Source organism: Aquarana catesbeiana, linkage group LG02 (assembly GCF_042186555.1).
Source record: "Aquarana catesbeiana isolate 2022-GZ linkage group LG02, ASM4218655v1, whole genome shotgun sequence".
NCBI lineage: Eukaryota > Metazoa > Chordata > Amphibia > Anura > Ranidae > Aquarana > Aquarana catesbeiana.
Genome location: NC_133325.1, coordinates 605,302,383 through 605,328,090, shown reverse-complemented (window position 1 = coordinate 605,328,090; position 25,708 = coordinate 605,302,383). Strand labels below are relative to the sequence as shown.

At 43.4% G+C, this 25,708-nt stretch overlaps 1 protein-coding gene across 3 annotated transcripts in view; it reads left to right on the top strand.

Annotated features, from left to right (window-relative positions):
- Nucleotides 1-25,708, top strand: part of SYTL5 (synaptotagmin like 5) — a 315,672-nt gene that overhangs the window by 54,154 nt on the left and 235,810 nt on the right. For 2 of the 3 annotated variants that reach the window (XM_073616346.1, XM_073616343.1), the window contains exon 2: nucleotides 9,625-9,720. The gene's annotated coding sequence lies outside the window, so the exon portion shown is untranslated. Of the gene's footprint in view, nucleotides 1-9,624; nucleotides 9,721-13,745; nucleotides 13,957-25,708 lie in introns of all 3 variants that reach the window. The other variant, XM_073616344.1, reaches the window with a different exon arrangement.

Genomic DNA, 25,708 nt, shown 5'->3' with positions numbered 1-25,708 from the left:
TTTATTAAAATAAATTTGATACAAATTTAAAAAAAAACGATTTAAATAAAAAAAAATCAGATTTTTTTAGATTTTTTTGTTTTTTTTAAAAATCATTGATTCATATCCACCTGTAAAAAATCCTTTTTGTTATTGAGAGTGTGAAGTTAACATTTTTTTGTTATACAATCGGCACTCTCCATTTCTTTGAACACATTTTTCAGCACACTGTGCTCAGAAGTCATAAAATTAGTGAAATGATGTCCACCTGTGTGCAATCTAAGTGTCACATGATCTGTCATTACACATACACACCTTTTTGAAAGGCCTCAGAAGCTGCAACACCTAAGCAAGAGGCACCACTAACCAAACACTGCCATGAAGACCAAGGAACTCTCCAAACAAGTAAGGGACAATGTTGTTGAGAAGTACAAGTCAGGGTTAAGTTATAAAAAAATATCCAAATCTTTGATGATCCCTAGGAGCACCATCAAATCTGTCATAACCAAATGGAAAGAACATGGCACAACAGCAAACCTGCCAAGAGACGGCCACACACCAAAACTCACGGACCGGGCAAGGAGGGCATTAATCAGAGAGGCAGCACAGAAACCTAAGGTAACCCTGGAGGAGCTGCAGCGTTCCACAGCAGAGACTGGAGTATCTGTACATAGGACGATAATAAGCCGTACGCTCCATAGAGTTGGACTTTATGGCAGAGTGGCCAGAAGAAAGCCATTACTTTCAGCAAAAAACAAAATGGCACATTTTGAGTTTGCGAAAAGGCATGTGGGAGACTCCCAAAATGTATGGAGGAAGGTGCTCTGGTCTGATGAGACTAAAATTTAACTTTTTGGCCATCAAAGAAAACGCCATGTCTGGCGCAAACCCAACAGATCACATCACCCAAAGAACACCATCCCCACAGTGAAACATGGTGGTGGTAGCATCATGCTTTGCGGATGTTTTTCAGCAGTCGGAACTGGGAAACTGGTCAGAGTTGAGGGAAAGATGTATGGTGCTAAATACAGGGATATTCTTGAGCAAAACCTGTACCACTCTGTGTGTGATTTGAGGCTAGGACGGAGGTTCACCTTCCAGCAGGACAATGACCCCAAACACACTGCTAAAGCAACACTTGAGTGGTTTAAGGGGAAACATGTAAATGTGTTGGAATGGCCAAGTCAAAGCCCAGACCTCAATCCAATAGAAAATCTGTGGTCAGACCTAAAGATTGCTGTTCACAAGCGCAAACCATCCACAAACAGCAAACCACTTGAAGGAGCTGGAGCAGTTTTGTAAGGAGGAACGGGCAAAAATCCCGTTGTGGGCATGTTCTGTAAATTAAATGATGCAAATCCTCAAACAAGCCATGTTAATTCCAGGGGGTGAATACTTTTGCAAGGCACTGTATATCTGAAACTAATTTCTGTAGTGAATGTGTAAGTAACAAGTACTGGAAAAAAATGGATAGAGGAAAATATCAAGCATCTCCAGAACCAGCTCACAAAGATGATTTCAGAAACAGAAATCTGTAACTTATTAAGCCTTTGCATTAAGAATGTTTGAGTTTTATGACATTAATTTGACCCTTTTTGTGTCTTTCCCTACTTATATTAAAGTTATTTAAATAAATAAGAGGGCACTTCTGAGAGATCAAACAGCTATCCTTGTTCTCTAGAATGATGCTTTAATAATTATACTTTAATTGCCTTTTTATTTTTGACTCTACACAGTTTTCATTTCTACTGAATCGGAAGAACGAGTAACATACTCTTTTTCTAGTTTGTGGAATATGGTTAATAGGCCCCACTGGGGCGCATACAGAGAAACGTTATCAATGGGGATTCACTGGAAAGAAATTAAAGAAGGAAATTACATATATGCAAAGTTTCCTTTAATTTCTTCTTAGTTTAATATTAAAATGCAAACGGCTCATAACCTAATAAAATTGCAAGTTTCTTTTATCAAGATTCCACATAAATTCCACATAAATTTACTTTAGTCATCTACTTTTTGTTGGATGTAAAGATTTATGTATTGTAGGATGTAAAGAAATAAAGAAATGTATGATTAAAGCAGCAATAACCCAAAAACAAAATTGTAGCTCACTAATTCTCCGAGTGAGGGATTGCATTTGTTTTCTTTTTTTAGGTTTTTTTCTTTTATTTTTACCCGGTGAGCCGTCCAGTAAGTCTGTTATTTTTAACGTCCTTTACTGGACCAAACTGTCCAGCAGAAGTAACAGTTAGATGGTTAAGACAAATAATTTTTTCCACTGACATTTCTAAAAAATGCTTCTATAAACAGCATTTTTCGCTGTCTGTGTGCATTAAGCTTATCCACAAGCTCTTACCTTGATGTTGTCTTTGCACTTACTCGTAGTTGCTTATTGCTGCCTGTTTCATTTTCATTCTCATGTGTTAGCCAATAAATAGGAACATTCTCACAATTTTATCGACAATCTCCAGGGTCATCAGGTGCTTTTGCTGTACAGATGTATGACAAAATGAAACCAGAAGGCATAAACAGTAAATATTCCACATGGATTGCTTATCTGACATTTATTATACCGATGTGGAGCCTTTGAGATAATTTAGCATGGTAGCTCAGGTCACCAAATATATAATCCATAATATTCAGCCTGTTTATAAAGATTTGTGTGCTACTGGACTGACATCTCATACATACCATTTTTCTAAAAATAGATTCTATAAATCAGCTGGACTACAGTAAAATCATTTTTTTTGTAAATCACCCTATTTATTACTTCACTTTACATTTTGTACAATATTTTAGTTAGAGCTTAATTTACCGCTTTATTTAGGTTTACAAAGATACAGGAAAATCCAGGGAAGTGCAAAAAGCAACATTAGGCCAATAACAAAAGTTCAAAATCAGTGGTAAACGGTATAACGCTAACATGGAGCGGTATCTCCACAAGTCTTTAAAAAAAAAAAGCCAGGGAGATGGGGGGGGGACACCCCAAGTGTTACATAGGAGCATCTCTACATGCACAGGGTAGCCCATCCTGCCTGTGGGCTTGTGTGGGGTCATGCCACTCCATTAAAAAAAAAAAAAAAGGGAGGGGTACAGGGGATGGTACCACTTTTCCTAACATCCTTTGAGGAAGATGGATGGAACCTTGTTGGCTGAACATTATCTACAGCCAATCAGCTGCAGCCTTTATTTGGGTAGTCTGACAGCCACGGGTGCCAGCTCTCAGAATAAAATAGCTGGCAGTGAGAGATGAAGGTAGATGGCAGTGATCGGGGGAATCAATAGATTTCTCTCATTCAGTTTCTGGCAAGAGTATGACCAGCCTTAGACTGAACATCTTGTAAAAAGGAGAGGAGTGCAACAGCTAATGGCACAGACTATAAAGATACCACCATGCTCGTGGAATAAGTTCACTTTAAAGTAGCTGATCCATTGTAGATTATCAGCAGACAAGGTTTGTTACAGACTTTCTTTGCCTAATTACTAGAGGCCAAGAGAATTGAACTTATATTTTAAGTGGTAGGGATGGAAAGTGAAATAATTTGAGGGCTGGTTCATATCATGTGTGCAATTTTCCCTATTCGCCAACCAAGAACTCCACCAAGAAAGCTTTTACACAGGCCCATCAGTACAGAGGACCCGCCGAGACACACTTTTAAAGAATAAATGGTAAAATGGTGAGAATGTAAATGAGCTTGTGTTCCAGTCCCCTCATCTAAATCTCCCATAGAATTTTAGATGGGGCCAGGGCACATGTTTGGCGCGATGCGGGACGGACGTGTCTGATCACAGCTCTGTCGGACCCGGACTGCCAAGTACGATTCCCAGGGCCATCTCTCCCTAAATCCTCCCGATTTCTTCCAGCACCCCTGTGGGACATCCCGACGGGCATGCCGACTCAAAAAGGGGCGCAATCGCAGCTCCCAGCACTCGCTAACCAACTACCTACTCAGCGTTGGGAAATGCTTCTGGGCATTCTCAGAGAGTGTTTTTTTGGGTTAGTAATTGAAGGACATCTTTAACAGGTGTACCCACTTTGAAGTTCTGTCTCTTTTGTTCCTATCTCTCCTGGGTGAACTTGCATTTTTGTGTGTTTCATGGACTGTGCATGTGTTTTCAATTGCCTCATTAGCACGCAAACCTATGTTTTATCAAGCTTGCAGATAGCATGCTTTACCTTGCCCTGAAAAGCGGCAAGATTGTGTGTGGGGCCGGCAAGAGAGTACATTTGGGTGTCCTTATAGAGTTTGTAACACATTTATTTTGTTTATGTCCTTGCAAAACAGATTTGTTTTAGAGCAAGGTTTTTTTACTTTGGTTTATTGTGTTTTTTTGGGTGGGGGAGGGGGGGGGGATATTTTCCCCTGAAATATTTTTGATGTATAATTCAAATTATAGGAAATCAAATAGGCTCTTGCACTAAATCTAACTAGATCTAACTGATTGCAGTGTATGGTCACCTTTAAAGATCAAGATCTGAAAATATTAATTTATTGGGTTTAGAAACACTTCTCTGTTCTTTGTAATGTATTGAAAGATTTGGGTAAAAATGGAAAAAAACACATTTCAAAGATAGATTAGAAGTAATAGGAACGAGATTAGCACCAAGGGTTAATTAACTGAGTACACCTACTAATTGCCTAACAAGACACATCCAATGAGATGAAATTAACCAATTGTATTGGGCGTGCGCTATTATCAATGAGAAAATCGCAGTTACCCTAGCGACAATTGCAGTTTACATATTTATTATCATTTTGCACTTCAAAGTGCTCCGGTTCGCACATTCGGTTAATGACTTTTCCCGCGCACCAATTAAGGTATGAACTGGAGCAACAAATTCTTCTTAGTAAATTACCCCCTATGTGTACAATCCGTTGAATTGGAGACTTAGATGTGACCGCAAGCAGATGGTGTAATGCCCTGGTCTCTGCTGAGATCCCAAAGGCACATAGGAGAAGACTTGCAATGAAGGACTGAACAACAGGTAGGTTAATAGGACAACAGGTCCTGTCTCCCACTGGCATCACAACCACCAGCAGGGGAGCCTTATTAGACTATTCGTGACACATTAATCACGGGGTAGCAATTTGCTTTGCACATGCTCTCCGTAGGGAGAAGGAGAACAACAAATCAACTCTTGTTCCCAGCACATCATATATCCGTTGCACAGCAATGTAGAAGAAAGAGGCAGCATTCAGAGTACTGCCCTGGCACATGTGAGCCGGTACCACCTGAAGGCCTAGAGTAGATCAATCCTCTTCAGCCGCCGGTCTACTGGCCTGATGAAAAGCATTCTCATTTGTATCCAACCAAGCAGATACATCAGCTGCCTTTTCAAAGAAATGGGCCTGGCCTCTCGCAGTGATGCGGAGCCTCGCCGGATGGAGCATAGCATAGGACGCCTGTAATTTCTGTAGCCTTTTCTTGACCTCGGTGAAACAGACCCTTCTAAATTTCAGAGGAAAAGTCAAGATAAAAGGAGATATGTGCCCCGTTAAACTGTACATTTTGCCTTTCCCTGGCTAGGCGCAGGATGGTCTCTCTATCTCTGTAATGCAGCATTCATGCCAGGATGGGATGAGGGGGATGCCCCGGGGGAAGGGGCCGCAGGGGAATCTGTGAGCTCTCTCTATAGCATATAGTGATGTAAATGCCTCCTTCTCAAACACCTCCAGCAGCCATCTTTTCACAAAATCAGTGGGGTCTCTACCCTCCATCTTCTCAGGGAGACCCACAATTCATACATTATTTTGTCTCATTCTGTTTTCAAGGTCATCAGCACGTTGATCGACAGCTGAAACCATCCTAGTGTTATGTTGTGAGTCTCTTATCAGAGGGGGAAGCTTGTCATTATGTCACTGTATGCTTTCAGCAGCAGTTGTTCTTTCTCTGATCTTTTTTATATCCTGTCTTATCAAAGACACTTCCTCCTTCAGACCACCAAAGCGTTCTTGCAAAGTATTACCTGAGGCAGTACATTTATTAACAGCTCTTAGATCTCAGCTAGTGTAGGCTGTGCAGCAGACTCCTCATCCTCACTGCCCTCCTCCAGCTCTTCTGACTGTGCTTCCATGAGGTTTGCATCTGTGCGCTCTGGAACTCCTTCCTCCATACATATTGCCTTGTGCAATGAGTTCCCCCTCAGTCTCCCCCCCCTCAACTGGGTTAGTACCGCCTTTCCCCGAAAAAAAGCCCAGGTCTTATATTTATTTTGGCAACAAAAGACACTGTAGGGCTTATTTTCGGGGTAGGTCTTATCATGCCACGTGCTGTCTCTCTCCCTCCCTGCCTATCAGGAATCCCCTGTGTAAAAGTGCTTGTAGAATACTGGAGTCCACTCCGTTACAGTATCACACAATGCAAATAGTGTAGTGCCACATACCTTCTTATAGCGGCTGTGATCTGCTGGAGCTCTGCGGGGGGGGGGTGTTGAGATCCCCCGCTGACATCTTGGATAATATCCACCTTATATAATTGTTCCTGAAGTGCTAGACATTCCCTTGAAATTTTAAACAAAAAACTGCCGCCATCAAAATTAGGCAACATTAATATTAAATTAATTAACTTAATTAATTAAGTTATTAACTTTACTCATTTGTAGTTAGGTCGCCAAAAACATTTTGATCAGGATGGCCAACATACTCCTAAAGGGTTGGCAGCCAGTTGATGTTATGATGCTATTACATATCCAATTATTTGGTACATACAGTAAACTTGTGATCATAAAGGGGTTGTGAGGTACAATAAAAACACATACACATTAAAGCGGAACTAAACCCATCGATTTTACAGTGTCCAAAAACAGTTGCATTCCTGGCACGGGCCAGGAATGTAACTGTCACATTGGTTGTGTTGTCAAAAAAAATGTCAAACCATCAAATGTTTGGTATCATAACTGATCACATGTGCAGCATCATGGCATCTGAAGATCAAACAGATTCTTTGGCTGAATACAATAGGAGGGTTTAGTTCTGCTTTAAGCATATGCACATTTAGATAAAGTCATTCTTATAATGATTTTCAAATCTTGCCAATTTGATGTCCATGCGGGAAAATTTGTGTTCCATATTTCTGCTTCATATTTTCCAATTATTAGTTTCCCTAGCTTCTTGACTACTAGTAATGCTTTGATTATTCTCATCAGTACTAAAAAATGTCACGGGTAATACACCAGTTTCCTAATAACACTGCTCTCTTCTGATTACTTTGCAGTTCAGACAGAGCCAGTGATGTTCTAATGCATTATCACTTCAGGAGGTGACTGTCACCATCCACTATCTGGTCCCTCCAGCCCGCCTCTATAAAATCATTCTGCAATAACTTTGGTTCAACATCAGCTTGCATCTGGTAGATAAAAAGCCAATAAAAGGCACAGCACAAGAAGAATAATAAAACAGAATTACTTCAGTTTAATCAAATAGAATTTAATTTTAATGGATCCTCCTAACCCAGATTCTGCATTTGTTTCTTCAGATGTTTTTGGTACTCTGATCTTTAAGAAAATTAGATAAAAGAGCAACCTTGCATTGAATTTATATAAAAGAGCCTTTCAAGGATTGACTCTTCATCCAGCTTCATACATTTTTAACCACCCCAAGCTGTATGTAATTCTCATCTGTGACTGTCCCATGTGTTTCCCTGATAAGGATTCTCAGCTTCATTTAAAATGATTCTCCTACAGTTTCCACATGTGATAGGGTGACAACACAGGAGAGCAACTGGGAGACAAAAACAGCTGTCACTACATAAAAGAAAGTCCTTGATGGTGGGATTACCAGGGATTAAAATATATTGTAAAAGATATTTTAATTGACATTTGGCTGTACTTCTTCTGTGGATCGCAAGAGTGCAGATCGTTCTGCACTCTTTTGACCCGTTTTCAGCAGACAGCAGGCTGAAGCCCGCTGTCGGCTGACGTCACAGAGCCGGTCCAGGCTCGGGCAAGATTACAGCAATGAAGTCAGCATCCACCCACATGCCTGGACCGTCACCCAGCTCAGCCTCTCAGCGAGGCGCTGAGAGCCTGAGTCAGCCGCTTCCGCCCCCTCCACAGCCCAGCGCTCCAGTGAGGGCCGGGGGGGCAGATCAGACAGTGGCTCTCTGTTCAGGGAGCTCTGAGAACCTCAGTGTTAGAGGGGACAGATGCAGCATTGGACTGATGCTGCACCCACCTAGGTAAGTATGATTGGGGGAAAAAAAATCCCATACTTCCCTTTTAACACGTTACAGGTTATGTGAGGCATTATGCCTCACATAACCAGGTTTAGATCTGATTTCAATTACAATGTTATATTGCACCCTATTATTTATTTGGTTTAGTGTTATGCAAACCTTGTCTCCAATTTATAATCAGTAAATATATCCAGTTTACAGGAAAAGCAGCAGAAAACCCCAGCAGTCCATAGTCTCTCCAATCATGTATACAAGGTGAGGGGAGATAACCTGGGACGCTGCCTAGAGCAGTTGATAGATTATGCCTGTCATGTTTTAGAGCAGACTTGAAAATACAAGCAAGCAGTTTTATGCAGTTTTTATAGAACAACCAGTCACATACAGTTTATTTCATCTATTGAAGAAATGAACAAATAAATAAAAGGCTTTGAAGTGTTGACATTTTATATATATTTAAGGACCATATATTTAAGTACAATTAAGGACCATGAAAAACAAAATACAACAAAAAATGTATACACAAGAAAAGATGTAATCGACCGTTCAAAGCCAAAAGTTCAACTGCCGGCCATTAGATAGTTACCTGCGATATATGTAGAGCCGAACTAGGAAAACGGACACTGCGCTGCTCAGGAAAAAGTTGGCCTAGATAAGCCCAGGAAAAAGGCCATGGGACCAATCTCTGCCCAGTGGAGAAAGAAATATGAGTGTGAGGACCAAAAATAAGGGAACAGAAAGAGGGAAGTGGGGTAATGGAAAGGGAAGGGGGAGGGAGGAATGGGAAGGAGGGGAGGGGGAAGGAGAGGGCGGGGAGGGAAGGAAGGGAAGGGAAAAATATTTTTCCTAGTTTGGCTCTACATTTATCGCAGGTAACTATCTAATGGCTGGCAGTTGAACTTTTGGCTTTGAACGGTCGATGACATCTTTTCTTGAGTATATATTTTCTGTTGTATTTTGTTTTTCATGGTCCTTAATTGTACTCTGTTTCATGCAGTGACATATCTACTTTGGTCTCTCAACAAACAACCCCTGAGGAAGCCCCAGCGATCGAAACATGTCGGGGTATTAGTGCTGAATGACCCTTTTTACCATCTAATTTGATGTGTACTGCTGTTTGCGTTATTTATGTATAGCCAGCACAATTTTTAAACTCTTTCTATGTTTAATAAAATGTGATAAATATTTTTTTACTTTGGTGTATGTTTAATTCTATTTGCCTGGCACCCACAAAATCCCACTAAATTATCCTCCTGTTTACATATATCATTTAATGATGGTGGTGCCTCTTTGTTGAAACTGTCACCTATCCATACCAATCAGTATATATATATATATATATATATATACATATATATATATATATATATATATATATATATATATATATATATATATATATATATACACAGTATCTCACAAAAATGAGTACACCCCTCACAAATTTGAAAATATTTTATTATATCTTTTCAGGCCTGTGCATCCCCATGCAGGCAATCCCATTGATGTCATTTGAGAGGCAGCAATTGCATGGACACGGCTGATGTTGGAAGCAAATTTACAAATCAGGTATGCTCTGCTCCTTTCTGCTCCTCAGTTGTTGTCTTCTTCACACCCGCCCACCCCCATTCTTTATGACCTAATAATGTTTCATAACTGACTGGTTTTATTATTCTAGGGGGAACCTATAAAAGTGTAATAAGTAAATAAACACACACAATACACAATTTGGTAGAAAGTATTTGTTTTTGTTTGGTAGTAATATAAAGTGTGAATACGAAGAAATTAGGAGCTCTGATGGGTTGGACATGTAGTATGTAATGCATGTCACATTCTTTACACCCATACCTGGGACAAGGTCATCCAGTGTCCAGGACAAAAATGGCAAACTGTGTCCCCTCCTCCATAGGGACAATAGTGGTGCTGCGGCACCATGCAGTCTGAGGCCCATGAAAGTGTGCACATTAGCAGATGCATGAGAGTCATCAATGCATGCATGCAATGGCACCGCTGTGTGTATGTGGTCCTAGCATCGGAGGTGTTCAGAGTTTCAGAGTCCTGTCCTAAGCAGTGCAGTAGTGATCACAGAGAATGGATCTTTCAGCTGCAGCTGCTCTTGTTGATTTCGGCTGCAGCTGAAAGATCGATTCTGTGCGATCACTACTGCGCTGCTTAGAAGAGCTCAGCAGGGACGGCAGTTAAGTGTGTACAGTGTTGAAGCACACAGTGGGACTAAGCTGCAGGGGGTGATTTATAAATACACAAAGAATGAGAAATAAGGCAGAGTGAGGATCGTTACAGTGAGGTGAATGAGGGAGAATGACAGTCTTTCCTGTCAGTGAGGCAGGAGAACCACAGAAGCTCCCAGTATGCCACTCCTCACTACATATTAGGACAGATGCTCCTTCTGCCCACCCTCCTGGCCCTTTTTACACTCATTGTAAATAATGATGGTATGATCACATGACCCTTGATGACGTCAGACGTCGATGACGAAACACGTCGGATTGTCTAGTGCGTGACACGTCACTTCCACTATTCTTGAAACGCAGATTGAATGCGATAGGCGTGCCTGCCTGGTTTCATGGGCTTTTGAAAGTTTACTAAACTGTAAGTGTATTCTTTTTTATGAAAAATAAATAGTTACAAGCTACACCATGAGGAGTTCTCTCTTTGATATATGTTCTTTTGGGGGCCGTTTACATTGGGGGATACATCTCTCTTGTTACCCATGCTCATTTGAATACCTGTAATGGGTGTCATATCAGTTTGGTGAGTTGGATGTTTGCACTTTATTCTTCACAGAAACAGGAATACTTCACTCTAACTTTATTGAAGATTTTTTGGTGGTGGTTTATGGACTTTTTGTATACTTACACAATATATGTGGTTTATGAGCGCAGTATGGAAATGTAATCTCTAAATTTCATTTTTACACATAGACCTTCTTGGTCTCACTACGGGCTGCTCTTTGTAATAATTTGCATTTATTATTGTTATTGGTCTAGCGTACGTGGCTTAAGGGTTTTTTTTAACCTTATTTTAACCTTATTTATCAGTAATAATGGTATGTTGTTGTCATATATCATGCCAAACACACTAGTTTTACTATCAAATAAACACTATCACCAACTTAGACTGACCAGAGATGTCTTGTTATTTTTTTGGTCAGCCAGAGGGCTGATTGAAAAAAAATAAAGGGTTTCCCCCATGTACACAAGCGAGGTGGATGGAGGAGTCCTTTCTGCTCAATGGCTGCAGCCAGATGAAAGTTTTCCAATGGCCATAGATGGATAGACATTTGGTTGGTCCCTGCTGAACCGGCTAAATTTTAATCCTTCTTTGAGCAGCTTTAGACATAAAACATACAAAAACGAACAGCAGACAAAAAGTACCATCTTTTAAAAGCATACATATAGAAACAATAAAGATGGACAATACAAAGCATACAAAAAGTAAAGTATTAGGATGGAAAGAGTGGAATAAAGTTAAACATTACACATTTACCTTACAGAAAGAACACATACATATTTTCAGAACAATCAGGTAGGGAAAAATACATAAGGCTTGTCCAAATCAGTGTCTCTCTGCTAATAAAGTTGTGTTTGTTAATGTTTCGTGAAGCATCTATAGGCAGGTGCAGTCTTCTTTCTCCACTGCAGGTGGCGCTCAAACCGCAACAGCATTGCAGGAGGAGAAGTCGTCAAAGGGAACATGGTTCCTCTATGGTTTCCTGGGTCACTAGGGCAGCTATCTGATTGGATGCTGGCACCCCATGTTACTCTGGCAGCCATCTTGTGTCAGGCAGAGTCAATTTCAAATCCTGGCTCCCCGGCATGGTGTGTATTTTGCATGTGGGTAGTGCGGACAAATCTGACCCTAAGTGACACTTTTTGGGCACCAGTGACACCAATACAGTGATCAGTGCTAAAAAAATGCACTAATTACTGTATAATTTCCACATGATTTATGTGTCAGTCACTCATTGCTGGAATTCTGTATTGTTTTTGTTTTTATGCATGTATGTATATAGGATAGACTTGGTGCACATGCACAGGTACCCTTCCATATGTAAGACATATCAGTACGAATTATACGCAATAAATTGCATTTCATTCCCAACCCCAACCTGTCAGCTGTCTCATTTAAAGTCCCACCGCCCTTTCTTGTTTTCTCTGAATCCGGGATGGAGGCGCTGCCCCGCGCCTCATTTAAAGTCCCAAACCTTCCAGTGACACTTAATTACTGTATAAATGACACTGGCAGGGAAGGGGTTAACATCAGGGGCGTCAAAGGGTTAAATGTGTTCCCTGTTGGTGCTTTTTTACTGAGTGGGGGAAGTGCTGACAGGAACAACACAGAGATTGCTGTTCCTAACCACTAGGAACAGCAGATCTCCATGTTGTCCCCTGTCAAAACAGGGATCGGCCTTGTTTACATAGGCAGATCCACATTCTGCCTCTCTGTGAAGTGATCCCGGGTGGCAGGTGGACATTGGGTCCGCTGGGCACACGCATCTTCTTCTTCTCCGTGTGGCGGGCAGAAGTGCGCCCATACTATCTATTGCCGTGAAACGACGTACAGATATGTTGTTTTCGCCAAGTAGAGCCGCCCTGCCGCAGTATATATGAGGTGGGTGGTCTTTAAGTGGTTAAACTGATAAAGCAACCTTTTTTCCTTTTGGGAAAAGGTTTTACATAAATAAAAGCTGACCATTGTAAGCACCGTTGTCGGTCTTAAATGGTTTGGCTTAACCCTCTAACTGCCACTTTTGCTAGACAATCTTGTCTGTTAACCGGTTCCCGACCGGCGCACGCAGATGTACGTCAGCAGAATGGTATGGCTGGGCAAATGGGCGTACCTGTACGTCCCTTTAAATTTGCCGCCATGCCATCGCGTGCGCGCTGCCAGAGGTGCGCGTGATCGCCGGCCGGGACCTCCGTGAGTCAGTTCGCGGGTCCCACGGACTCGGTTGCTGCGGGGATACCTGCAATCGCCTCACGGAGAGTGGAGAGGAAGAACGGAGAGATGCTAATGTAAACAAGCATCTCGCCGTTCTGCCTAGTGACAGTGTCACTGATCTCTGCTCCCTGTGATCGGGAGCAGAGATCAGTGACGTGTCACACATAGCCACGCCTGCCCACAGTTAGAATCACTCCCCGGGACATATTTAACCCTTAAACTGCCCCCTAGTGGTTAACCCCTTCACTGTCAGTGTTATTTACACAGGAATCAATGCATTTGTATAGCACTGATTGCCCAAAAATGTGTCAAAAATGTCTGATGTGTCCGCCATAATGTCGCAGTCACGATAAAAATCGCTGATCGCCACCATTACTAGTAAAAAAAAAAAAATAATAATAAAAATGCCATAAAACTATCCCCTATTTTGTAAACGCTATAACTTTTGCGCAAACCAGTCAATAAATGCTTATGGCGATTTTTTTTTACCAAAAATATGTAGAAGAATACGTATCGGCCTAAACTGAGGAAAAAAAATGTTTTTTTTATATATTTTTGGGGGATATTTATTATAGCAAAATGTGAAAATAATGCGTTTTTTTCAAAATTGTCACTCTTTTTTTTGTTTATAGCGCGAAAAATAAAAACCGCAGGGGTGATCAAATACCACCAAAAGAAATCTCTATTTGTGGGAGCCACGTCGCACGACCGCGCAATTGTCAGTTAAAGCGACGCAGTGCCAAATCGCAAAAAGTGCTCTGGTCTTTGGCCAGCAAAATGGTCCGGGGCTTAAGTGGTTAAAGAAAATTGAAGAAATAACAGACTTATTGGCATGATCACCAGGTAAATATACATTGTAAAAACGAATGCAGCCACCACATCTAAGAATTGGTAAGCTGCAGTACAATAAAAATCTTTTGGGTTTATATTTATTATCAGGTCTACTTTATACAGGTTTGCTGAAAATGTCTTAATAAATAACGTTTGTATGCATTGGAAAGGAGAGACAGAATCAAATCAAACAGATCTTTTTATATCTGTATCTTGAAAAAACAGTGATTCTGTTTTGCTTGCAGGAAACACATGTAGCTGGAGGAAAGCACTTACATTGAAAGGATGTGTCAGTCATGCATATTTCAGTGCTCATAGCGGGGGAGACTCAGTGGTAGTTAGTAAATCTGTTAGATTTATCCAATTCAGCTTCAATATGGTTCTGTAGGCAGATAATATGGCTGTAGCTGTCAAATGCAATAATTGCTTGCGTGTCATTAGGTATTTATATATTCCTCCCTTCTCTTTCTAAATACACTGGCTGATTGCCCTAATGCCTAGGTTTTAAAGCCTTTTGACTTTATTAATATATATCATTGACATGATAATTTAAAGACTCTAATAGTTTCAAATGTGGCAGTGGAAAATACTATATAAATACAAATTTCTTCTGTTTAAAAGAAACCCATACTTAAAAGTCAGCTGAAAATGATGTAGTGCTTTTTACAACTCCAAAGCAAAAAGCTAGTGCTTAAAAAAATTTAAAAAATGCAATATATATATATATATATATATATATATATATATATATATATATATATGCCACAATACATGAATACGTGAAAATTACATTACATTTTTAGTATTTTGGTCATTAACCACTTACCTACAGGGCACTTTCACCCCCTTCCTGCCCAGGCCATTTTTCAGCTTTCAGCGCTGTCACACTTTGAATGACAATTGCGCGGTCATGCTACACTGTAACCATCTGAAATTTTTACCATTTTCTTCACACAATTAGAGCTTTATTTTGGTGGTATTTAATCACTGCTGTTTTTTTTTTTTTTTTTTACATTTTTTACATTTTGAAAAAAAAAGTTTTTTTCTTTGTAAATTTTGTAAATACCGGTAAGTAATTTTTCTCCTTCACTGATGTGCGCTAATGAGGTGGCACTGATAGGCTGCATTGATGGGCACTGATGAGGTGGTACTTATGGGCACTGATGAGGCGGCACTTTTGGGCACTGATGAGGAGGCACTAATATTCTGCACTTATGGGCACTGATAGGTGGCACTGATGAGCACTGATAGGCGGCACTGATGGGTGGCACTGGTGAGCACTGATGAGTGGCACTGATAGGTGGCACTGGTGGGCACTGATAGGTAGCACTGACGGGCACTAATAGCCGACACTGGTGGGCACTGATAGATGGCATGTATAGGCGGCACTGATGGGCGGTACTAATGGGCACTGATGGGTGGCACTGATGGGCATTACTGATAGGCGTCACTGAAAGCCAGCACTGACTGACATCACTAATGGGCACTGATTTCTGGCTTTGGTGAGCACTGATTGTTGGCATTGGGGGGCATTGATTGCTGGCACTGGTGGCACACTAATGTAAGCAGGGCACTGATCATCAGTGCCCTGATTACATCTCTCACTGTCCCCTGCGAGAAGATGCTGTTGATCGTCTCTCCTCGCCCCACACTCTGTCAGTGTGAGACGAGGAGCACCCATTATGGCACTTCCTTGATTGCACACTGCCGATCACATGATTAAAGAGCCGCGACAGCGGCTCTTTACAGAGATCGGGGTTGCGCTGTGTCCTAGCAACACGGCGCGACCGTGATCGCTGCGCCCCCCCCACGGGCGTGTCCGTTCGGGTGCGCCGTCATATGACGTCCACCCAGAATGAAAGCCACACCACCCCACTGTCATTTGATGGTGGGCAGGCGGCAAGTGGTTAAACAGGGTGTTTGGGAGCTTTTTGTTGGTGTTCGAGGGTATTTTTAGGTATCGCAGGGATATACAGGGTATTATTTACTAAAACTGGGGAGTGCTAAATCTGGTTCTTTACAGAAACCAATCAGCTTCCAGGTTTTATTACCAAAGCTTAAAGCGGAGCTCCACCCACAAGGGAAAACTCTGCTTATCAGGTACCTGTCCCTACTTCCGGGAGACCTCGCAAGCAGTGAGATCTCTCAGTTCGGCCCCCCTCCTCCTTCATCCAGCACTGGGCCATTCAGAAAGCGCAGCACGCTTCATGCATGCACAGTAGGGAACCGGCTGTAAAGCCGCCAGGTTTCACTTCCAGTTTCCCTTACAGGCAATGGGGGCGGCAGCACCCGAGAGCCGGTGGAAACATTGGTTGGAGTGCCAACATCGCTGGATTCCAGGACAGGTAAGTGCCCTAATATTAAAGTCAGCAGCTAAAGTATTTGTACAGCTGCAAGCTGTACAGCTACATCTGCAGTATTTGTACAGCTACAAGCTGTACGGCTACAGCTACAGTATTTTGCTGACTTTTAATTTTTTCATGGGGGGGGGGGAACATACTGCATCCTGTTTTTTACACCACATCCTGTTCCTGTATCTTCTGCTGGGTCCAGCAGCCTGCAGAATGTGTCCAACAGCAACCCTGGGAATTTTGGCTTCCTATGGAGACTAGTCTGCCCTTTGCTCTATTTCTGCTCCTTCTCATTCTGTGTCAGCAGGCCTGGCTGGGTTCAGTGGAATGCTGAAAACGCCCAACAGCTGTAACATGCTAAAAACGCCTTAATCAAATTTTGCCTGCCTCTTTTTCTGCATTGCCCCCTCTTTTCTCCTAGGTGGCTCCCTCCTAGGTGGCTGAAATGCCAAAGAATGGCAATGAGGAGGCAGGGTTCTTGTATGGGGGGGGGGGGCAGAAACGCTGAACAGCAGTAACACAGCCAAGTGGCAGAATCACCGGGTTGCAAACTAATGCAGTCACCACATCTAAGTACATTACTGGAAAGCTGCAGTGTGTTACATTTTTGTACTTGGGTTTAGAAACACTTAAAGCAGAATTAAACATCACTTTTTTATTAATTGAGCCCCCATGAGCTTTATGCCGTAATGTGCTAGTTTGCACCACATATTAGCACATTATGGCCAACTTATCTGTCAAAAGATGCCCTTCAGTGCTGCGCTGTCAGGGCTCCCACTGGTCCCGGGTGCGTCCATCTTCTCCCAGTGTTCCTTCTGTGGTTTTGTCTCTTCAGCCCCTTGATTGCTCAGGCCATGTTGACATCACTCCCCCACATGTGCACAGGAGTCACATCATCTTGGCACAGAGCGGTGTTGTAAATGTAAGATGAGTTGCGTGTGTGTGGCTCAGTGTACATTACACCTGACAAGCAAGTGGAAGCATTTATGGCAGTGACTCTTCTGTCATAAACACCCTACCAGTAAGCAGGTTTGAGTTCAATTTTGCTTTAAAGGCTGAACTTCGGACAGGTTATTCCTTTAAAAATAAATACATTTATTTTTACATACAACCAGCCATATCTGAATTTGCCATATCATCAGCCCCTTGTCATTCCATGAAGAGCAACACTCAGACTGGGCGAGGGAGAGGCAGCACTAGCGGCCAATCAGGCTCTGATGCATGTACATGTGCTGATAAGTGCCGCACTGCACACACAATGAGACCATTCTACCATACACTGGCATGGGCATAGCATAAGGGGTTGCAGGGGTCACAATCGCAACCCCGCCCCTAGCTCCAGGGGGCCCCTGCAGCCTCCCTGTCATATTATCATATCCTCTACAAAATCCAGCTTTTATCTGCCCTAGGGCCCCACAGCCACGATCCAGTACTGGGCTTCTACTTTGCCTTCCACAGTCCACACCCCTCTGTTCCCATTGGCTGGGGAGAAGCTGTGAGCCATTTCCTGAATGGAGAGGAACACGAGGTGAGAACAGCCCAGGATGAGGAAGTGTCTGTGCTGTGTGCTGGCAACATGGAATGGTAACCGAGCTCAGCAAGGCAAGAGGAGGAGAGTGCCTTCCTGTAGCCACGATGGGACCAATGTCACTGGTGAGGTATGACATTGCTCAGTCATAGTTGCCAACATTGTAAGAAAAAATTAGGGACACTTTTTTTGGCTGTAGGTGGAGTCGCATTATAAATAGGGGGCAGGGCATACGTTTGTAGGCGTAGCATTGAAAAAAAATTAAAATGCACAGCGTGCTGCACTGAAAAATGGGCGTAGTTTACACAAATAATGGGTGTGGCTTAAATGGGCGTGGCTGAAAGGGTGTGTGGTTAGAGTCTGAGATGAATGAGGGCTGGAGAGGGAAAGGGGGGAAGAGGGAGAGGGATGGAGATACAGCAGCCCCAGATCCTACACCACAATAGAAATATGTGTATTCCAGAGTTTAACAATCAGCAGATAAAGATACTCCAAACACCTGGTGTTAGCGCTGCAATCATCCCGGCACCATGGTTGTTATGGTGTCAGGATGAATGAAGCGCATTATTTCAATTATTACATTGCAATATAAAATTAAATCAATTCACCATAATGCAGAATCAGTGGGACCCCTGAGCGTATCACCTGCCACGTCGCCTGCCACCAGCAGAGTTCGCCCTTGCATCAGGTTTCCCCAGCAGAGTCCGTCCTTGCATCAGGTGCCCCCAGCAGAGTCCGTCCTTGCATCAGGTGTCGCCAGCAGAGTCCGTCCTTGCATCAGGTGTCCCCACCAGAGTCCGTCCCTGCATCAGGTGTCCCCAGCAGAGTCCGTCCTTGCATCAGGTGTCCCCAGCAGAGCCCGTCCTTGCATCAGGTGCCCCCAGCAGAGTCTGTCCTTGCATCAGGTGCCCCCAGCAGAGTCCGTCCTTGCATCAGGTGCCCCCAGCAGTGTCCATCCTTGCATCAGGTGTCCCCAGCAGAGTCTGTCCTTGCATCAGGTGCCCCCAGCAGAGTCCCTCCTTGCATCGGTGCCCCCAGCAGAGTCCCTCCTTACATCAGTTGCCCCCAGCAGAGTCAGTCCTTACACCAGTGTCCCCAGCCTCAGTCCTTACATCAGTGTCCCAGGGAGAGCCATAGTTACCCCCCCGTACATAGTTACCCCCCGTGCATAGTTACCCCCCCATGCATAGTTACCCCCTGTACATAGTTACCCCCCGTACATAGTTACCCCCCGTGCATAGTTACCCCCCATGCATAGTTACCCCCCGTGCATAGTTACCCCCCTGTACATAGTTACCCCTCCTGTACATAGTTACCCCCCCTGTACATAGTTACCCCCCCTGTACATAGTTAGCCCCCCTGTACATAGTAACCCCCCTGTACATAGTTACCCCCCCTGTACATAGTATCCCCCCTGTACATTACAGTTACATCGCTGCTGGCCTGGGCTTTACACCGAGAGGGACAAGAGCAGAGCAAATTCCACGAGCGGCGCTGTGTGTTCAGTGGAGAGGGGAGGGGCCGATCTGTGCAGCTAACCCCGGCTTCAGAATTGTGAAGAGAGAAGCGGATTCAGTGGCTGCACGGATCGAGCCCCCTCCCCACTCTACTGAACACAAGGGGAACGATCTAGTTACGGCGCCAGTGGCCATTTTGTTGGAGCCAGCTGCTGCAGAGCCAAACGTTCCCGATTTCCCTGGACAAAAAAGGCAAAATCCTGAATCGGGATGGCCTCTGATCGGGACGAGGGTGCCAAAACTGGGATTGTCCCTGGAAAATCGGGACTGTTGGCAACTATGCTCAGTGTCTCCTAGTCACCAGCTGGGATTCTCTGTAACCCCCCACCCGGGATGTCTACTTACCCCACTTCCCTGATAACTGGGGAAAAGACACACACCCTTGGGAAGTGACCTTACCCCAATACCTGCCAACACTGACAGAGAAACCTTCAGAAATAGCTAAAACAAATCCCTTAACACCTCCTCGGGGGGCCCCTGAAGGGCTGCAGGCTCCAGATTTTGCGTCATGGCTTTGCCCCCTAGATCTAAGTTGCCCCCTGACCACCCCCTCCACCCTGCATGCTATGCCTGGCTGCTGAGCTCCTTTCCCATTACAGCACTCTATACTGTTCATCCTCCGCAGGGCTGAAATTACATTCCTTTACAACACAGCCAGTCAGCCACGATCTGCACAGGGTGTATCTAACTACTGCAACTACACTGCTGTTCCGACCAGAGAATTTCACAGGTCAGAAGGGCAACATAAAGGTGAGATACACCCTGTGAAGACTGATAGACTGTGTAAAGGAATGTGATTTCAGCCCTGTGTAGTGTGTGTGTGTGTGTGGGGGGGGGGGCTGTATACTGTGCTGGGATGGGAAAGGAGCTCTGCCAAGTGACCTGCCAGGGGCCCCCCTGTCCTCTGCTTCTCCAGCTATAATCCCTGTCCTCTGATTCTCCAGCGGGGATCCCTGTCCTCTGATTCTCCAGCGGGGATCCCTGTCCTCTGATTCTCCAGCGGGGATCCCTGTCCTCTGATTCTCCAGCGGGGATCCCTGTCCTCTGATTCTCCAGCGGGGATCCCTGTCCTCGATTCTCCAGCGGGGATCCCTGTCCTCTGATGTAAAGAGGAACTCTGGGAACTCAAAACTCTTAAGCCACTTTGAGTATCTTGGCGTGCCTTGGATGTATCTGCACACACGGTGGAAGTAGTGGGGGGGGGGGGCAGGTCAACTTTTGCATCGTGGCACACAAGCTTCAAGCTTGTTATGGTTTACTCCCACTCAAACTTTTGCTGCACTCAGAAAGCCTTGCTTACAGTTGCAGCAATGTCATGAATGTAGGCATTTAATAAATGCATAGATATGCAATACAAATAAAAGTGTGTGCTTCTAAGTATTTCTGTAAATCTGTAAAACATATATATATATATATATATATATATATATATATATATATATATATATATATATAATATATCTTGCTATATTTTGAATAATATTAATAGTTAAACTGCAAACAGAGGATTCTCCTTATTTTATCTTTTGTGAGTTTTTCTTGATCTATTGTATAATTGGATGAACAAACGTGGCCGCAATTATGTCAAAGAAACATTCTGCACTTATTTTCCACATTACAGCATGTATGAGTCACTTCACCTACTAAACATTACTATTTACTGCTTAGCGGCTTACAAAGCCTATGATATACACAAACCTGCACCACCCTCAGAAAACAGACTTCAGAAATGCTATCTACAATTACGATTAATTATCAGCTTCAAGATCTCCAAGTAGATTCATCTCCAACCTTTAAATACAGATTAATTGTATTGCATCTCATTTAGATTGTTAATAATAACAGTAGCTCTGTAGTTCAGATTCTTAATCTGTATTTGGGATACAAAAATAAATTATATTTTATATATTATTTTTACATTATATATGTACACTATATTACCAAAAGTATTGGGACACCTGCCTTTACACGCACTTGAACTTTAATAGCATCCCAGTCTCAGTCCGTAGGGTTCAATATTTAGTTGGCCCACCCTTTGCAGCTATAAGAGCTTCAACGCTTTTGGGAAGGCTGTTCACAAGGTTTAGGAGTGTGTCTATCGGAATGTTTGACCATTCTTCCAGAAGCGCATTTTGTGAGGTCAGGCACTGACGTGGACGGGAAGGCCTAGCTCGCAGTCTGCACTCTAATTCATTCCAAAGGTGTTCTATCGGGTTAAGATTAGGACTCTGTGCAGGCCAGTCAAGTTCCTCCACCCCAAACTCACTCATCCATGTCTTTATGGACCTTGCCTTGTGCACTGGTGCACAGTCATGTTGGAACAGGAAGGGGCCATCCCCAAACTGTTCCCACAAAGTTGGGAGCATGAAATCGTCCAAAATGTCTTGGTATGCTGACGCCTAAGAGTTCCCTTCACTGGAACTAAGAGGCCAAGCCCAACCCCTGAAAAGCAACCCCACACCATAATCCCCCCTCCACCAAATGATTTGGACCAGTGCACAAAGCAAGGTCCATAAAGACATGGATGAGTGAGTTTGGGGTGAAGGAACTTGACTGGCCCGCACCTCAACCCGCTAGAACAACTTTGGGATAAATTAGAGCGGAGACTGCGAGCCAGGCCTTCTTGCCCACATCAGTGCCTGACCTCACAAATGGAAGAATGGTGAAACATTCCCATAGACACACGCCTAAACCTTGTGGACAGCCTTCCCAGAAGAGTTGAAGCTGTTGTAGCTGCAAAGGCTGGGCCGACTCAATATTGAGCCCTATGGACTAAAACTGGGATGCCATTAAAGTTCATATGCGTGTAAAGGCAGGCGTCCCAATACTTTTGGTAATATAGTGTATATTATAGTGAAAGTGTATGCAATTTATTACACTAAATGTGGTATTCCTTAAACAGCTAAATAAAGAGATGAAATACATACATAAAAGATAGATAAACTTGCAAAGGATCTGTATTTTTGTCACACTAGTCCTTAGATTTACACACACCTCCCAGCAAGCAACAGCCTGTCTGGTGACCTTACTCTTTGATACTGTAGCACTTTCCGTCCCCTAGCCTGTGATTGGACAATGGCGGAGCGGCAGACTGATCACTTCCATATTCAACATGTTCAGTGCCAGCACAAATGCACATGACACACCCGATTGGTCCCATTCCTATCCCAAACTGAATAGTGCTGTACATGGGGATGAGATGACATCAAATTCAATTAGTAGTTGTATTTAAAAGTGCATTTATGATTTTTGTTAAACACGTAAAGTGTTACTAAACCCACAACAATAAAATCAGTGTGTATATGCAGTAAAGCATGCTTGTTATACTCACTGTGGAACCTAAGGGGTTAATCCTTTGCATTGTGTAACAAGGCTGTTTGATCCTGTCTTCTCTGATCTTCCCCTTCTTCCACAGTACCCAATCCATCTGCTGATAGAACAGAGCCACGGGGGCACTCTGCACATGCTCAGTTTGGGGTGTATCGCTAGAGTTTTTTTTTTTTTTTCTTTTGGGAGGGTGCATGTGATCAGCACAGTCTAGACAGAGAGTCAGGGGTCCTGTAACCTCATAGGACAATCAGGGGAGAATGAAAACTCCTACAAGCTTTAACCAGACACTGATAGAAGTCACAAGACTTCTCTAAGCGGTGATGAAAAAAGGTATTTAGCAGTTTATATTTACTAAAACTATTGCATTTTCAAGTTCTGTTTACTGTGGGAGACCAGATATAGTGAATGCAGGGTCCTGGGTTTAGTAACACTTTAACTGCAGAAACTAGTGTTTTCTGTACACATGCTTAAAATAGGATTTTTACGTCATACTTACCTGTAAAATCATTTTCTTTGAGTACGTCATGGGACACAGAGTCAGGCTAATATTCATTACCTTCTGGGTTATATTCCATCATTAGTTGAATAGACACTGGTAGACCAAAGGTCTTCAGACAGGAAGGGATCCCTTATATAACCCCTCCCATACAGGAAGCACTTAAGTTTTGTAGCAAGCACAGAATCCTCAAAAAAGAGGAGGGGGGGATCTCTGTGTCCCATGATGTACTCAAAGAAAAGGATTTTACAGGTAAGTATGACATAAAAATCTAAACCTATTTTCTTTTTCATATATCATGGGACATTGAGTCAGGCTAATATTCATTACCTGCTGGGACGTCCCAGAGCTATAGCCTTGAGGGGAGGGAGACACCCTGCCAAACAATAGCCATCAGAACTTATACAGCAGCCCACAGTACACTGCGGCCGAAAGCCAAATCCTCGGCTGCTCGAACATCCGCTTGATAAAATTTTGTGAACGTATGCACTGAAGACCGGGTAGCGGCCTTACAAATCGGAGCCACAGATACCTGATGGCGAAAAGCCCAGTAGGTTCCTACACCCCTGGTGGAATGAGCTCTCACTCTAAAGAGAGGAGATTTATATATTTCAAACCATAGGCCTGAATGATCAATTGACGGACCCAATTGGCAATGGAAGCTTTGGAAGCTGCCTACCCCTTCTTGGGTCCTTTTGGGAAAAAAAAAGTCTGATGCTTGGATCTCCGCATCTAGACAAATAAGCCTTGACTGCCCGGACAACGTCCAAAGAATGCAGTCGTCTCTCTTCCGCCAAATGAGGCTGAGAGAAAAAAGAAGGGAAAATAATGTCCTGATTTAAATAAAAGGCCGACACCGCTTTTGGGTAAAAAGGATGGAACAGGTCGTAACATGACTCTGTCATGGTGAAGGATCACGTACGGGTCCCTGCATGAAAGGGCTGCCAACTCCGACACCCTTCCTTCTAGCCGAGGTGATAGCCATCAGGAAGCCTAGCTTGCGTGACAGCAAGTCTAATGGAATTTCCTTAATAGGTTCAAATGGTTGTGTCTGTAACACAGACAGCACCAAGTTCAAGTCCCAAGGACACATAGGTGACCTAATGGGTTGAAGCAAGCGAGTTGCCCCTTGCATAAAGGTTCAGATCAGTGAATGGGAGGCTAAAGGCCTTTGGAAGAATACTGATAGGGCCGAAGCTTGACCTCTGATTGTACTCAAAGCCAATTTGATTTCCACAGCTGACTGTAGAAAAGAGAGAATTATCCCAATCACATATTTCCGGGGGTGCCATTTTCTGGCTTCACACCAAGACCATAAGTCTTCCAGACCTTATGATAAATCTTCCTAGTGATAGCTTTTCTAGCATTCACTAATCCACGGTCCTTTAACACCCTGTCTTCAATAGCCATGCTGTCAAATTTAGAGACTGTAAATTGGGGTGGAATATAGGACCTTGAGACAGTAGATCGGGGCGCCGTGGAAGTGTTCATGGCCCGTCTATCGTCAGTCTCACAATCTCCGGGAACCAGGGCCTTCTGGGCCAGGCTGGTGCCACCAGAATGACTGGAATCCCCTCTCTCCGAATCCTGCACAATAAATGTGGAAGGAGAGGGATCGGAGGGAAAGTATAAACCAGGGGATACTGGCTCCATGGAAATATCAGAGCATCTGCTCCAATTGCCAGAGGATCTCTTGTTCGAGACACAAACTGCTGTAGCTTGTTGCTGAACCTGGATGCCAGTAGGTCGACCTCTGGCCATCCCCAAGCAGCAGCACACTGAGCTTACCAGTCAGAGGCTTTGCACAGGGGGGGTGTGGGGGCAAGTCTGATCATTGGAGGAGAATAGGCTGAATTCCCAGCACAGCTAGAGAACTGACCATGGTGTGTTCTCTTGCTTAGTGTGGTCAGTTTTTAATAGGAAAGCAGAGGGACTGGTAGAAACACCAGGGATTTAACACAAAGGAAGCAATACAAAGAGAACAGGATACTTTTATACAAGTACATGGGAAAGCAGGCATATATCTGGAATATGAAATGCTGGGGATAACAAACACTTTATTTTTCTGCTGTTACGCACTATAAAGGGAGGGGCACTGATGCCAGATAAATGATGCACTACACTGTATGCTTTTTCTTTTTTTCATGAAATTTGATTGAAATGTCACTAATTGACCTTTCCTTTATCTTTAATTATCGCAGTTGGTTGAGATGTGTGCTCTAATTTGTCGTAACACACTGCACTGAAAAAAGTACTGCATGTCCATGCAGTGCAGTGGTGTGAAATAAGAACAGGACTCAGGGCAAATTGTCTTGTCTATGTTGGGCCTGCCTTGGCACAACGCATATGGTGTGAATGGGCTCCAAACCGTGGCACATTCAGCCTGTAAGAGATTGTACAGGAATTATGCTATTATTGAGATGCCACTCTTTTACTATCCACTCACAGGCCTTCGCTAGACTGTATTGCTTTGGTTGCAAAGGAAAACAATGAGCTCAGAGTTACAAATTTCCCCAAGTGCCAGGCTGTCCTGGTATCCTGG